Consider the following 8,322-nt stretch of genomic DNA (forward strand, 5'->3'; position numbering starts at 1 on the left):
TGACCACTGCTATTGGAAGTATTTTCTCAATTCACACTACCCTAAGAGCTACGTGTTGATACGATTTCTTTGGTACTTATCTCCCTCATGTAGCATTATAGATATTAATAATCCTACTAAAAAATAAGCTCCTTGAAGGCCAAGCTCTATTTTCTTTTCTATATGCCCCAAAGCACCTAATAAACATTTAGCAAGTGTCTGTTGAATGGCTGATGACAGGGGTTACTACAGAGTGTTTCAGTGCCAGACTCTGGCAAAAATGTGTCATAATCAGTTTTTCTAGAAGAATCTCATCCCTAAACAAATTTAATCTAAGATATCTTTTTGAGTAAACTGGATAATTTTGAGAGAGATCGTTGAGAGCAATTACAAAACTTCCATGAAGTGCTGGTGGGGAGAGGTAGCTAGATGCTGGTTCTGTTTTGAAGGAGAGCCAAAAGGATTTTTTGCAAGGTTGAAAGGGAGGGATCAATGCTGATTCCATGCTCTTTAGCTTAAACAACTGGCCAAAAGGAGTCAGCTGTGAGAAGTTGGAGGTAAAGGGCATTAGAAAGAGCTAATAAGTTAGTTTTGTTTGTTTGTTTCTTTCTTTTTTTAATCAGGGATGGAACTCAGGGACACTTAACCACTGAGCCACATTCTTAGCCCTTTTGTATTTTATTTTGAAACAGGGTCTCAGTGAGTTGCTTAGGGCCTCACTAATTTGCTGAGGCTGGCTTTGAACTTGCCATCCTCCTACCTCAGCTTCCTGAGTCGCTGGGTTCACAGGTATGTGCCACCATTCCCAGAGATATTAAGTTCTTCATTGCTGACTGGACATCCCGATGGAATAGATGATGGTCATATAGATTGAATATCCCTCATCTGAAATGTTTGAGACTGGAAGTGTCTCTGATTTTGGAATTTTTGGATTTTGGAATATTTGCATAAAACTAATGAGATATCTTGGGAATGGGATCCAAGTCTAAACACAAAACTTATTTGTTTCTTATGTATCTTATGCACACAAGTTGAAGGTAATTTTGTACAATATTTTCAGTGCACCTGCATTTTGACTGCGACCTGTCACATGAGATCGTGTATGAAATTTTCCATTTGTGAGTCCCATTGGTGTTCAAAAAAATTCCAGATTGTGTAGCATTTTGGAAATATATATATGAAAGATTCAGTCTAGTTCTGGAAAGATTCTGTCTAGAAATCTAAAGTTGGGATTAAAGTCATGAGACCATATCAGTGAGTATAGATGAGAGAAGATAAAAAATGCAAGGACTGTGTCCTGGGGACTCTGACTTTTTTTTTTAATTGGTTGTTCAAAACATTACAAAGCTCATGACATATCATCTTCCATACATTTGATTCAAGTGGGTTATGAACTCCCATTTTTTACCCCAAATACAAGTTGCAGAATCACATCGGTTACACATCCACATTTTTACATAATACCATATTAATGACTGTTGTATTCTGCTACCTTTCCTATCCCCTACTATCCCCCCTCCCCTTCCCTCTCATCTTCCCTCTCTACCCCATCTGCTGTTGTTTAATTCTCTCCCTTGTTTTTTTCCCCTTTCCCCTCACAAATTCTTATATGTAATTTTGTGTAACAATGAGGGTCTCCTTCCATTTCCATACAGTTTCCCTTCTCTCTCCCTTTCTCTCCTCCCACTCGTCTCTGTTTAATGTTAATCTTTTCCTCATGCTCTTCTTCCCTGTTCTGATCTTAGTTGCTCTCTTTATATCAAAGAAGACATTTGGCATTTGTTTTTTAAGGATTGGCTAGCTTAACTTAGAATAATCTGCTCTAATGCCATCCATTTCCCTGCAAAATCCATGATTTTGTCATTTTTTAGTGCTGCGTAATACTCCATGGTGTATAAATGCCACAGTTTTTAATCCATTCATCTATTGAAGGGCATCTAGGTTGATTCCAAAGTCTAGCTATTGTGAATTGTGCTGCTATGATCATTGATGTGGCAGTATCCCTATAGTATGCTCTTTTAAGGTCCTCAGGGAATAGACCGAGAAGGGCGATAGCTGGGTCAAATGGTGGTTCCATTCCCAGCTTTCCTAGGAATCTCCATACTGCTTTCCATATTGGCCGCACCAATTTGCAGTCCCACCAGCAATGTACAAGTGTACCCTTTTCTCCACATTCTCACCAGCACTTATTGTTGCTTGACTTCATATTGGCTGCCAATCTTACTGGAGTGAGATGGTATCTTAGGGTGGTTTTGATTTGCATTTCTCTGACTGCTAGAGATGGTGAGCATTTTTTCATGTACTTGTTGATTGATTGTATGTCCTCCTCTGAGAAGTGTCTGTTCAGGTCCTTGGCCCATTTGTTGATAGGGTTGTTTGTTATCTTATTGTTTAATTTTTTGAGTTCTTTGTATATTCTGGAGACTCTGACTTTAAGAAGCAAGGGAATCAAGCATTGAGAATATGCATGCATGTCTAGAATCTACTTCTAAATTATGTACTTCAACTCCCTAACATTCACACGCTACAACAGGCAAGCATAGTGGGACCCTTCTGCTCTAAAGCCAGCAATATTTGTACTTGGCAGTTCCTTGTCTACATTTTTCTAGAAAGTCACCTCAGGACTGGCTACAAAATTATCTACAGGGATCATAAGACCCTATATTCTTATTCTATCTTCTTTCTTTTACTTTTGGAAGGAAAAACAGGAGGAATAAAGAGGGGCCATTACTTGATTCCCTCACTTGTATTTCCTAGAGTAAAGCAGTTCTGGAATAATCAAATACAAGATGCAGATTTGAACATCAAAATATGCAATTTATCTTATGCTGGCAATTAAGACACTGTTCACTCTTACTTAGAAAGATATAAACAGGACAATGCGTCAACCCTTGGCTGGATTCTTTGTAAACTACATGGAAACCTGTAGCCCAGAGGCAAGTCGAACCAGAAGTTCTCTTATTTCAAATGAGTAGTTTTCAGATTTATTTTGTGTGTATGTGTTCATGCCTCACTCTTGAAGTTTCATACTATAAAATTTTATATTATTATATTTACATTAAATTATATTAAATAAAAATTTTAGGTAATTTTCTGCTGAGAGCCACAGCCGAGTCGGAAACTTTCTAACTGCACCCCCTAATCTAACCCCACCACACACTGGCTGGAAAAAAAGTTGGGAAGTGAATGGTAGTCGTTATTATTTTTGAAGTATAAATAGTTAAAATGTTAGATCATTTGAAGAACAAACACTACTATCTGAAAAGAAATGATGGGGAATGTAGATTTCTTTTTAAAAAGGGAAATGTGATATCAGGGTTAAGTGCTTCATAATTTCCTTTTTCACAAACCTAAACTTTATGTTATTACCTTATTGTACCTCTCAGAATTTCTCAACTCACCAAACAAAGGATAGAAAGTACACAACTACAAAAGAGTTTAAATCCCTTTTCTGTAACAGAACACAATACCAGCTCTTTGTTCCATAATAGGACGAATCCTTCTCTTTGAGTTGCAGAAAGAACACAATCATGGTTCTTAACTTGCACTTAAGTTCATCAGGCAGCTCTGACTGCATTTGAGGCAATTTAGCAATAATAAGTGAGATGCAGACACTCAACTCAATTTCTAGATTGGCAGAGATAGAAACTTTGAAATGTTTGGACATTTCATTTAAAAAGAAAAAATTCGAAATATCTAACACTGTTTATATTCAAAATCTTAAAAGTATATTACATAAATGCGTAGATGCCTAGAGACTTCTGTACATCTAGACCTTGGAGTCAGCCATCTTAATGCAATTTCCTTCCTCTGGGACAGTGTGTGGAATGAGTACTCACTTTAGAAAAATATGGACCTGGATTTGAAGGCTAACTCCATCTTTTTTTACCACTTATGAGTCCTAGGGCAAGTTAGCTTATCTCTCTAAGCTTTTAACTTCCTCATCTAGAAAAAGAAGATAATTGGATTATTCTATTTACTTAGGTCAGCATCTAGAAGAGGGTGGGTGTTTAACAAATGTGATACCCCCAGTTAGCAGTGCAGAGAAAGAGTCTTAAAGGTAGTTACTGGGAGAATAAGATATTCTGAGTATATTTTGAAATTGACATCACATAACAGAGAAGAAACACAAAATTCTTTGTAAATTGATCACATATTGCATATTGTGATTTGCATCATCCATTCTTTTTTTGTGTGTTTGTTTGCTTTTTCGTACTGGGGATTAAACCAGGGTAATTTGCCACTGAGCCACATCTCCAGACCTTTTTATTTTGAGACAGGATCTCACTAAGTTACTTAGGGCCTCATTAAATTGCTGAGGCTGGCTTCAAACTCAAAATCCTCCTGTCAGCCTCCCAAGCAGCTGGAATGACAGGCGTGCTACCCATTATTAAAACAAGGAAAGTCTTGGCATTACCAACTCTATTAATGTAACTTGTGATTATTACACCTGGGGCAAGGTATGGAGGTATGGACTTTTTAAAAATTTATTTATCTCAGATGAAAAGTATTCCAGGTTTCTGCAAATTCAAATATTAGGATGGACTTTGGAAACTTCCATCAGTTATCCTTGCAACTGAGCTATGCCAAATAAAATCTTAATCTCAGAATTTAGCTTCATTTCTACAGCTATTGCTATTCACGTAAGTTCTTTTCCTCGTTGTATTGCTCAGGAATAAGCAAATTCTTCTAGTCTTGTTTCCTATTTTTGTGTTCTCTAGAGAAATCCAGATATCTGTTTTCACATTTGTTGGACCAGCAATCGTGGTCTGGTGTGCTTTGTGTAACTCCAGCATAACTTTCCATGGAATCCTTGTGGCTAGTTCTTAATTTGTGTTTCCCAGGTATTTTTGGTAATTTTATCAAACTGCTTCCCAATTGTTAATGACATACACAGACAATGTGGTAACCCAAGTCTGACATGCCTAGAACTCATGGCCCTTAGCCAACTTCTATGGATGGGAACTTCACAAACTTAAAAAAAAAACTAGGCCTTGATTCTTCAGGGATGGAAATCAGAGGAAAAGAGGATGTGAGCTAAATTATTTCATGGATAATAATCTTTCCTGTAATCAGCACTAAACCACTCACTCCTTGTAGTCTGAGGTTTAACTGGAAATCATCCATTAGAATAATATGTAAAACTACTAGTTTTTCCTTATTAAAATGTTTCATTTAGCTAACATTCTTGAGGAATGAGGAATTTTACTTAAATATTTCACAGCCAACCAAAGTTTATCCCCCTAAGTGCTAAAAATTCCCATTTTAAATGGGAACTTTATAAAAAAAAATTACTATTTCCCTGCCACTCTAAATGGAGTGCAATAAGCATAATTTTACCTTGTTTTAACAAATATATAGTTATCTTTTATACTACAATATATTGATGACCTCCAGACCTTTCATACTGAAGAGACAGTCTGCTAATGCAAAGTCTCCCTATGACTGTTTTTATTTTATCTATCTATCTATCTATCTATCTATCTATTCATTGGTGGTACTTGGGATGGAACCCAGAGGTACCCTACCACTGAGCTACATTTCCAACACTTTTATTTAGTTATTTATTTTGAGATAGAGTCTCACTAAATTGATGAGGCTGGCTTTGAACTTGAAATCCCCCAGTTGCTGGGATTACAGGTGTGTATCACTGCATCCAGTCAGTTTAGACTTTTTGAAAATGAGTTACTACAAACATGTGGACCTTTCAAAATGTCTATAATTCCACTTGATATATAAAAGGCATTAAATTGGCTTGATTTTTAGAAAAGCAAAATATTGCTTACAAATTGGCAATCTAAATCTTTAGAACACAATGTTTTGTGGATTTTTTTTTCCCTGATTTGTTTCATGGTACTGGGGATTGAACCCAGGGCCCTTGTACATGCACTCTATCACTGAGCTACCTCCCCATACTTACCTTTTGTTTTGGTACCAGGGATTGAATCCACAGCACTTAAGCACTGAGCTGTATCTCCAGCACCCCTTTCTTTCTTTCTTTTTTCTTTTCTTTTTTTTATAATGTTTTGTTTTGAGACAGGGTTTTGCTAAGTCCTTAGGGCCTTCAAAATTGCTGAAGTTGGTCTTTAATGTGCAATCCTCTTGTTTCAACCTCCCAAGTCCCTGGGATTACAGGTGTGTGCCACTGCCGCTGGTCCTATACCCTTTTATTTTTTGTTTTGAGACAGGGTCTCACTAAATTGCCCAGGCTGGCTTTGCACTTGTGATTCTCCTGCCTCAGCCTCCTGAGTTGCTGGGATTACAGGTGTGCGTCACTATGCCTAACTACAAAGGTTTATTTAAAAAAAAAACTTATTAGAAGAAGAGCAGAGTCTATGATTAATGTATTTATTAGGCTATCTTAAAAAATGCAAGCAGTTTTAAAAGGCCCCTGAAGAGGAATATAACAGCATATCAGTCCAGAAGTTTCTACCTTGCCCCTGGCCACTCTGCTATGGGAACTTCAGGCAGTTGGGTGGGTGAGGACACTAGGTAATAGCAGTGGGAGAAGGTGGAAACTGTTGCAAGCCCTGAACCTGATTCTAGCAGTGTGTAGCTACCTGGATCAGAGGGCCTCCTTGTACTTAGCCCATGCTACCCTCTCTGCACTGGACAGATCACCAATAAACCCCTTGTTGTACACAAGGAACAAGGCAGTGTCCTGGGAACTGTTAACTTCACTTTCTGTAATTCTCTTATTCAAGTTGCTTACAATTTCTAAAAGGAAAAAAAAAATGGATATGGTTAAGTAAGCAAAAAAGAACAACGTTAAATCTCATTTTGCTGCCCTGGTCATTCAGTAGTGTCTTCTGAAAGTTAGAATCCAGTTTTTTGCTTAATTTATGTTTTTATAGTTTCCTGCATATGGTACGCTGATATATAATGGGTTTTAATGCAGCACGGGCGGGGTGGGCTGGGGGAGTGAGATCCGGAGAAGCTGAGTTGAAATGGACACATTGCTTTCACCCGTCAAACTTTAGGGGTTTTCCAGACTGGAATTTTCCTGGCTTTCATAGTTTTTAAGGGCTTGGCTTTTATTCTGAACTCAAATCCCATCCCATCTCCCCAAACGCACACGCATACCCACAGGCACACGCATGCACACACAGGGTTATATAATGTCACCAAAACGGACAAGGAAGGGAAGGCAAGATTAATAGCAAGAAGAAGGGTGATTTCAGCACGTTGTATTTACACAGCGTTTTCCTTCAAGACCGCAGAGCTCCACACAGATGCTATCTCACTAATCCTCAATGGGGCTTTCTCAAAGAGCCTTTATCCAGGCTCTCTCAATGGAGAAAGTGAGGCTGGGCCAGCAGAGGTGGTTAAGTCTCCGGTAGAGGTGGAAACATAACCCAAGGCTCCTGACGCACAGGCCATTGTCCCTTTCACTCAACCACGCCACCTTCCTGTCAGGTGTCTGGCAAACAGGTTAACCGATCTGCCGATTAGGTAGGTGCCTCCTGCCTACCTACGTGCAGGGACTGGCGGAAAGCAGGTATTCCTAGTCGATACCAAAACGTTAAGTACCAATGAAGCTGGAGATTCAGATATTGTCCCTAACTGGGGAGAGCTCACTCTGACCCCAAGGCAGAGTAGGCGGTCTGAGCCCAGCCTGCCAGGAAGCCAAACGGTGGCCAGGGAGCCAGCTGGGGCTCTTGTGAGGTCGCTGAGGGGGGTGTGGGGGGAAACTGCCACCTCGCCTGGGGACGGCTTAGTGGCACATCCAGGGGCCGCCAAAGAGAGAACCAAGCCTCGTTTGTGATTTTTTTTTTTTTTTTTTTGTATTCTCAAATGCCTCTGGCACATCCCTACAAGAAGAGAAAGAAAAACCGAGAGGAGAGCGCAGAAAGGCAGGAAAAGGTCCTGAGAAATGATGGGCGCTTGAACTTGGGGTCCCGGGAAGACAAGCGTCCTTTCGCAGCGGCCTGGGGCCCGCAGGCGGAGCGGGGGCGAGCCCTCCGAGGGCTGCCCCGGCGGCCGCGGCATTCCCATGTCGTCAGGGGTGACGAGGTGACGACTCGGGCCTTGTGGCCGTTGTTTTTCACACAAGAATCCCGCTCCCAGCGGCTCCCTTGAAAGCCTCCCCGGCCCAGCCGAGCGCAGGGCGCCCGCGCCCGCCGCCGAGCAGACGGCGCGCCGCGGTAATTGGGCACAGGGGCCTTTTTCAGAGTCGCTCAGTCGGTAAATGAAACGTCAGCTCCCTGTGATCCCGCGTGTGTGGGGCGGCGGGGGCCGCCGAGCCGGAGCGCGGGGCGGCCGGCAGCCGCTGCTCTTTCACAGCCCCGGGCCCTGCGCGGTCTCCATCCCCTCCCTGTCCCGGGCATCCCTTGTGCCACCCGA

Source organism: Spermophilus citellus, assembly GCF_964194105.1.
Source record: "Spermophilus citellus genome assembly, chromosome: 14".
NCBI classification, from domain to species: Eukaryota; Metazoa; Chordata; class Mammalia; order Rodentia; family Sciuridae; genus Spermophilus; species Spermophilus citellus.